The sequence below is a fragment of the Rhinoderma darwinii genome, chromosome 13 (assembly GCF_050947455.1).
Source record: "Rhinoderma darwinii isolate aRhiDar2 chromosome 13, aRhiDar2.hap1, whole genome shotgun sequence".
Taxonomy (NCBI): Eukaryota; Metazoa; Chordata; class Amphibia; order Anura; family Rhinodermatidae; genus Rhinoderma; species Rhinoderma darwinii.
In genome coordinates, this window is record NC_134699.1 from 21,790,250 (window position 1) to 21,798,746 (window position 8,497).

Below are 8,497 nucleotides of genomic sequence, written 5' to 3' on the forward strand. Positions count from 1 at the left end.
TTGCGGGAATGTAGCTGTGTGTTCGTAGTGTTGACGTATCTCTGTAGGGGGTTAGGTGAGGTGCTGGTGCTTCCATCTTATTTTGTTTTTTTAGTGTGTTGCTATAGTAATGTCTTTGGATGCAGTGTGTGAACACGTGAGGGACGCCATTTTGTAGGTTGTATAAGGAGTGCGGCCAAGCAATATAGCCAACCAGTCTCCATGCCACAGGTGCAGGGGTGAGCAACCTTCGGCACTCCAGCTGCTGTGAAACTAAAACTCCCAGCATGCCCTGGCCGCCTAAGGCTTTATTATTGCAGCAAAAGGAAGCCAGGGAATGTTGGGAATTGTAGTTTCACAGCAGCTGTAGTTCCCACGGTTGACAACATTAGGCTGCATTAAAGGGGTTCTCTACCTTCGAGTAAGTAACAGCATGGCTGGTTCTACAATAATAAAAGTAGTAAGAGGTGCTTTTTTAAATTTTCCAACCGGTCGGGTTTCCCAGCGGGTAAGGCTCCTGGAAAATAGCTGATATTGTCAGAGGGCTCCTTAAACCTAAAGTGTAGTATTAGGATGCGCTTGCAAGTTCCGGCAGCAACAAGTGGACGAAACTAAGCCCACATGCCGTGGCCAATGGTTTCACGATTTCACCAGTAATACCACAGTTTCAATTGTGCATTTATTGGCCACTGCATGTTGGTGTGGTTTTGGCCGCCTGCGGTTGCCGCTATGTGGGAGACCGTACCCTTACATGGCAGACGTCTAAGTGATTGGTCTTCTATATAATATATCCCTGGGTGGGTCTACCAGAACGAGTGGCGGTATTTTATCAGCGGCGCTGGCTCATAAAATTGGGGTCATGAGCAGAGAACTCTATGTATGATGTCATATTTTCTAATAGACCCTATTATAAGGGTATGTTCACACGAGGGCGTCCGTTACGGCTGAAATTACGGGGATGTTTCGGCGCTATTGAGGCGCTATTTTCGGACGTAATTCGGGGCAAAAACGCCCGAATTACGTCCGTAAATAGGCCGCGCGAACATACCCTAAGGGGTTGTAGAGACGAAAGGACCCCTGTAAACTAGTTTTTATAAATCTTACCCAAGTATACGGGGGGGGAGGGGGTCACATATATTAATATTGTTGCTTGTATGGTTTGGAGCAATGGTTTATTTTCTTGTGGGTCCATTGCTCAAAATTTGATGCCTCTGTAAGACCTTGTGCACACTGTCTTATTAAGGTTCCCAATTTTGGAGTGCTGTAATAACAGCCTATGGGGGCCACCTGTACCTCCACATGCCTCTGATTTCATATAAAGCTTTTTTTCACTCTAATCCATACGCAATTTGACGGAAAAAAATAATTACACATGCAGTTCTTTTTGTTTTTTTTTTAGCCAAAGCCAAAGCTTCCAACAAGACGGAAAAGTATAAGGCCAGAATCACACACAGTTTTGATGCAGTTTTTGGCTCAGTTTTTCTAGCCAAATACAGAAATGCACACACAAAAAAGGAGATGCATCAGTCTTTTCGTAATACCTTTCTTTCCTTTTAATTATGTCACATGACCGGTCGATTCCTACAGTGTATGCTGCGTGGACTGGAAGTCGCTTTCACTATGCATTCCTATGAGACGCTCAATGTGTCTGGGATAGTTTGGCAACAAAGCACCCGGTTAGGTCGGATTCACACGAGCGTGTTCGGTGCGTGATATACGGACCATATGCTGGCAGTATTTCCCGGACCGAACACACTGCAGGGAGTCGGGCTCCTAGTGTCATAGTTATCTATGATATTAGGTGTCACTGCCTCGCTGTGGAACTAGTAGCGTACTGGAAACATGTTTTCAGTACGGGACAGTTGTCCTGCAGCGAGGCAGGGACTCCTAGCATCATACATAACTATGATGCTAGGAGCCCGACTCCCTGCAGTGTGTTCGGTCCGGGACTTGCGGCCCGAAATACGTCCGTCAATTACGGACGTAATTAGTGTGTGTGCACATACCCGTAGAGGATGACCTGCCCTACCTCTTACCAGGTGTACAGTACAAATAGGGCCACAATAAACAAATTCACTCGAGTGTCTCTGAAAAGTTTTCTTCACACTTGTGGTTTCCGTTTATAATAGAAACCGTGATCCGTTACCAGATTCATTTTTATAACCGATACCAACGGCGTCTGACAAACCCCTTTGCTTTACAATGGGGTTCGCTAGGTTACATGATGTGTCCAGCAGGGAGTGGGCTAATGTCTCACTGATACTTGGTGTTGTTGAGACACTTGTACATGTGTGACATGTGTAAAAGAAGAAAGAAAACAAATATAAAGTCCCCCAAAGGTCTGACCTTTGAGGGACAGACCATAATAATAAAAAAATAAAAGTAAAATAAAGTGCAAAAATTTTGAATAATATTACACATAAAACAGCCACCCCAAAAAAAACGTTCCCCCCGCCAATCATTGGCGTAACGCTAGCCCTGAGCCAATTACCCTAAAATAGACATGTAATATATTAACATTTACGGTAGACAATGCCGATCACAACTAAAAGGTGTATTTTTGGGTAAAACTATGATATTACCAGAAAAAAAATAGCTAAAGAGTACAAAAGCTTTTTTTTTTGACTATTTTCAAACTTTAATCGTAAAAATTCTAAAATAGAAAAAAGGATGTGTATAAAAATGATAAAAAAAGAAACCTGCATTGTCTACAATTAAAACATCGCAAAAATCACATCGCTAGTCCAACAAATAAAAAAGTTATAGCCGTTTAACTAACGAGTGCTAAAAAGGGCTAAACTGTGTCTTGTCCTGAATGATCAAAATAGCCCGGTCCTGAAGCGGTTAAGGTGGCCATACACATCAATGTATGTCGGCCGAATCCGATTTTGGTGGGACTAGGCGATCATCTAGCCTTAAGGGGGTTTTACACAGGACGGTTATCGGGTAGACGAGCATTCATATAACGCTCGTTGCCGATAGTTGCCCCGTGTAAACATGGGAACGATCAGCAGATGAACGAGCAAGCGCTCGATCATCTGCTGATCGTATAGTTTTAAAAAAGTGAAATATCATCGTTGTCGGCAGCACATCTCCTGTGTAAACAGGGAGATGTGCTGCCGACATGATAATAATATATGGGGACGAGTGATCGGAGTAACGACCGCTCGTCTCCATCCATAGCTCCGTGTGACAGGAGAAAACGAGCGCCGATCAACGATGTCTCATTGATCGGCGCTCGCTGCACCGGCCGATGTAAAAGGGTCTTTAGTGCAGTCACTTAGATTTATTGTATTACGTTAAAGCTGAGAGCAGGTACTCCAACTCCCAGCATGCTTTGTGGTACTCTGTCCTTATCGTGCAGGTCACAGACTCCTATGGTCATGAAGCCCCTCCCTCGGCAGTCACACATACCCATTGTGCTATTTTAGAAAACCGCAACGTCACAGGGGTTTTATATGATGGATTATCTCCTCTGAAGGTTCAGTCCACCCAATGCGTACAGGATAATAAAACCTGCTGCATCTCCTTGTATCTGTGCTTTTTTTTTTTAAACGTAACTCATTACAATGTTTTTGTTTTGCATATACAGATTGAAGACCCTACGTCCAGGATCACACACGCAGTTTTTGTTTTTTTAGCCAGACACAGCAGTGGATGCCAAAGAAAGGAGATGCATCAGTATTTTATTTATACCTTTATTTCCTTTTGGATCTACTTTTGGCTTTGGCTCAAGAAACTGCATCAAAACTGTGTGTGTGATCGTGGTCTTATAGAAAGCACACAGCCAATCCAGTCATTTGCGGCTGAGCTGCGTTCATCACGGAGAGTATGTAGAAGCTGATATGGTTACTGATCAATAATTGTCCGCAGTACCGTTTGGCGTCTTGCCACTAATAGAACTGCATTGTACAGAAGCCAAAATAGTGCCCTTTTTTATTTTTACCTGTTTGGGAAAGCATAGTCTGCTGTAGGTTTTTTTATACAGTGGAATAAAAAAGCATTTGGTGCAGTATGTGTTTTATTTTTTTTTACATGAAGGTATATACTGTATATATGATATACCATAGCATACGTCTGGAGATTTTCCTGGCTAATACATAGAGCGTAAAGGGAAAACGTCGGATGGCTGATCTACGGATTTTAAAGGGCATGTACACCATTTTATGTTTTATATATGTTTGTTACTTATATAGCGCCAACATATTCCACAGCGCTGTACAGCGGTTGTCCTCACTTCTGTTCCTATTCGGGCTCACAATCTAAATTCCCTATTGGTATGTTTTTGCTATCATTTATGTATAAGGGCTCATTCACACGAACGTGAATCTTGTCCGTGTGACAGCCGTTAAAACAAGTATTTCAATGGGGCCGTTCACACGACTGTTGTTTCAATGGAGCATGTGAACGGTCCGTTGAAAAATAGGATGTCCTATTTTCCTGCGTGTCACGCATTCCCTTCATAGACTGTGGTTTGTGGGGGATTCGTGACAACGCGTCCCGCACGGGTCCAACTCGGACCTGGAATACGGAAGTTTTTGACGTCCAAGGCGGGCTACGTTCGTGTGAATGTGACCTTGTGCAGTGTGTATTTTTGCCTGTATGTGTATGAGGCACAATACAGAACCTTATTGTGCACAGTATTGAAAGCCCACATTGTTCCATGTGGAAACCATGTAGAGAACTGGGCCCAATATACGGCATCTGACGAAGCACACAAAAAAAACCTCTGTACACTGCTGGATATTTATATAGCAGTATGCATGCCCCAATTGGGATACATTAGTACTGTATATGCCGATCCCAAATACAGCGGTCTAAAGATGGGTCATTTTGTACATAAATTTCATTAGGCCAGGGCTCCACAGCGACTTTGGCCGCAACACATTCCATAAGTGCTCCCTGATAGGTGCAGGTCCCAATGTTTCTGCCCATTCCAACAATCAGGCTGATAAGTGCTCATCAGTCAATAGCGACGTACTAGTTATGGGTATTGACATACCCACTGCAGGAAAAGCCGGGGGTTCCAGACCCTGACAGATGTCTCACAGGCAGTGGTTATTGGTGTGAAGATTACACAAGCATGCTCTGTGCAGAAATCAAGTGAGCAGATGTAAGCTCTGAAGCCAGCAGAATTATAAATGCAGCTCTGGATTCTAATCAAGATCAGTACAGGGTAAGGGCGGATTTACACGAACGTGTAATACATCCGTGCAACGCGCGGGTTTTTCACGCGCGTCACATGGACCTATGCTAGTCTATGGGGCCGTGCAGACTGTCAGTGATTTTTGCGCAGCGGGAGTACCCTGCATAAAACTCACAACAGGTCCTATATTTCTGCGTTTTTCGTGCATTGACGTCAATGGGTGCGTGAAAATCACGCGCACCACACGGAAGCACTTCTGTGTGACGCTCATGATTCGCTCAACAGCAGTCAAAAGTATGTTTGCAAACAGAAAAGCACCACGTGCTTTTCTGTTTATAAATATCCAGTGTCATAATGGTCATAATGGTTTTACTACAAAACCATGGCAGAAATCAGAGGGTCAGCCTCGGGTTTCTTCCGCAGATTTTTTACCAATTCCACTGTTGTGTGAACATAGCCATCGTACTAGGAAGTGTGTTTACTGCCTACATTTTATTTTATTGGGAGGGGGGGGGGGGTCTGACAGAACATACATAGAAAAATATGATCGCTTTCTATACTCATGCAAACTAAATTGAGTTAAAGTTAGGGTTTGTCTCCATTTGTTGGTGACGTAGCACAAAGCTGCATCTATAAAATAAACCTGTGAGAAGTGTCCATTTCTCTAAAAACATGTACAACTTGGCGAAGGGCATGAAAAAAACAAAAACGAAATATGCTGTAAACCGAGCGTAACTGGGTCCTGAACGCAACATGTCGAGGCTGTCCTGCATTTGAGGTACATAACACATTCACAAGACTAAGGCCCCATGCACACGAACGTGTTTTTGCGGCCGCAATTCCCCCGAAAATCCACGGGAGAATTGCGGCCCCATTCTTTTCTATGGGGCCATGCACACGACCGTAGTTTTTACGGTCCGTGCATGGCCCGGGAACCCGCACCGCAGAAAGAACGGGCATGTCCTATTACGGACATCTTCTGCAGTCCGGGCTCATTGAAACCAATGACGGCGGCCATGTGCATGTCGTACGATTTGCGGGCGGCCCGCGGCTGACAGTCCGCATCCGGCCGACCCGAAAATCACGGCCGTGCACACGGCTACGGTCGTGTGCATGAGGCCTAAGGTCCATGTTACACCAGTTTATCCCCTGCGTTTATTTACGGCAAGAAATACGGATGTAAGAGGGACCAAAAGTACGCCTGTGTGAATGGACCCTAAGACAGCGACAGGCATATATTGCTTTAGTGATAGAGATGTAGGAGTTAAAACCCCCGGCAATCAGCCGTCATCACCAGGGGAAGATTATCATCCAGCCAAACGTTTCCCCCTCCAACGAATGGCCCACTATGTAATACATGGACCGGTCTGCTGAAGAGGCCATTTTTAGTGGCTCTTCACTATTGCCCATAGGGGATGGATCCCGAGCAGGGGTTTCCCCTATAACATCCATATGCCTTGATAGACATCTTTTTCTACACCCAAAGACACCTCGAAGAACTGAAATCATTGATTAGCACTGAAAATAAGAGAATATAACTATAATACAAGACAAAACTCTTACAAGGGAAATATTCCCCAAAACAAGTTTTCCAGTTTTATTGTTTCTTTTAAAAAATAAAATAAAAGGGGAAAGAAATAAAAACTTGATTCTCAATGCTCAAAAAACATAACAAGCCTGTAACATATCCCACAGCCCTCCCAAAAACACTGGTGATCGAACCTGGAAAATACTCAACTTTAATCTCCCCAAGCTTTATTTACAAAGACGAAAAAAAAAAGGACAATTTTTCCCAAGACATTACTCATTTTAAAATATTTACACTGAAACAAAATATTTTACACATTAGAAAAAAAAAATAAAAAATGAACTGTGAGAAAGGTGAAGAGTTTGTGAAAATGTAAACTGTTTTTGCACTGTGACATATAGTTCAGGCACCACCCCGATATCAATGCAATGCAGGCCCCGCTGGCAAAGAACGCAATGTCACGTTTCCTTTCACAGTGCTTGAACTTTTTGCTCTCGTCTTGCAGATGGGAGACAGTCAAGGTCATCTCTTTCTTGAGGAACGGACGATTTTTAGCTTTTCATGAGGTAAAAAATGTTTCAGATAATTTGCCTATTACATATTGAAGACAAAAATGCGGATAGGAGCTTGTACCGTCTTGGCTTGTGGGCCAAGAAATTTACTACTTCTGCCGGTAGACATTTTGTAAGACATTGAAGCGTGGAAGAAGCCATTTTGTACTATGAGCTTGCATGTCAACTTTACAGTATGGAACCATTTATTTCCCTAGTTTCAAGGAAAAGGACCTCCCTGATGTGATTTATGACACGCTTGATTGACCGGTCATTAAAAAAAAAAAAAAGTGACTGATTAGTACAAAATGGCTGCTTCCACTTCATGCGCACGACATGCAAAGCACTTTTGACCGCTCTAGACCATCTAATTCATTTGACTTGAAATGACAGGAAACCAAAAAGGTGGAAATGCACTGAAAGACAGATTGGCGACATTTCCTACTACTCTATACATATAAAGCATGAGAGACAAGCAGTCAGAACATATGCAAGGGATAACAGGTAGAGGGCGCTATTCTATAAAGGGACAGCAGGTCAGTAGGCACAGTACTGCAAGGAGCAGAGACAGGCAAATGGATGATACAAGTAGTAATAGGAATACCAATCTGATTCTGGACTGTATTTGATGGGATAAGGACACATGTTATGCATACTAGAAAGACTTCGTTACATTATAGAGACTATATAGAAGGTCCGCCATAACAGAAGTCTTTCTGTTAATGCTGTAGCTGTTTGTTTTGAGGTGGCGAACGTTAGGATTAGACAGTGTTCAACGTGGGTGTGAAACAAAGAGGTCGGAGACTTAGGGTATGTGCACACACACTAATTACGTCCGTAATTGACGGACGTATTTCGGCCGCAAGTCCCGGACCGAACACAGTGCAGGGAGCCGGGCTCCTAGCATCATACTTATGTACGACGCTAGGAGTCCCTGCCTCGCTGCAGGACAACTGTCCCGTACTGAAAACATGATTACAGTACGGGACAGTTGTCCCGCAGCGAGGCAGGGACTCCAAGCATCGTACATAACTATGATGCTAGGAGCCCGGCTCCCTGCAGTGTGTTCGGTCCACTACTTGCAGCCGAAATACGTCCGTCAATTACGGACGTAATTAGTGTGTGTGCACATACCCTTAATGTTGTAAATATTAATTCCACTTATGTCTTAGTCATGGAACAGCTTAAAAGGGGTTTTTCCAAAATCATAAATTATCACCTATCCGCAGGATAGGTGATAATATTCGGATCGCTGGGACCCCCACCAATCGAGACAATGAGGGTCCTGAACCT

At 43.7% G+C, this 8,497-nt stretch overlaps 1 protein-coding gene across 3 annotated transcripts in view; it reads left to right on the forward strand.

The window, feature by feature from the left end:
- The first annotated feature begins 3 nt into the window (after positions 1-3).
- The window catches only part of NR1D1 (nuclear receptor subfamily 1 group D member 1), a 58,700-nt gene continuing 50,206 nt past the window's right edge, over positions 4-8,497 (forward strand). For 2 of the 3 annotated variants that reach the window (XM_075846372.1, XM_075846375.1), the window contains exon 1: positions 7,122-7,219. The gene's annotated coding sequence lies outside the window, so the exon portion shown is untranslated. Of the gene's footprint in view, positions 56-7,121; positions 7,220-8,497 lie in introns of those variants that run through there. The other variant, XM_075846373.1, reaches the window with a different exon arrangement.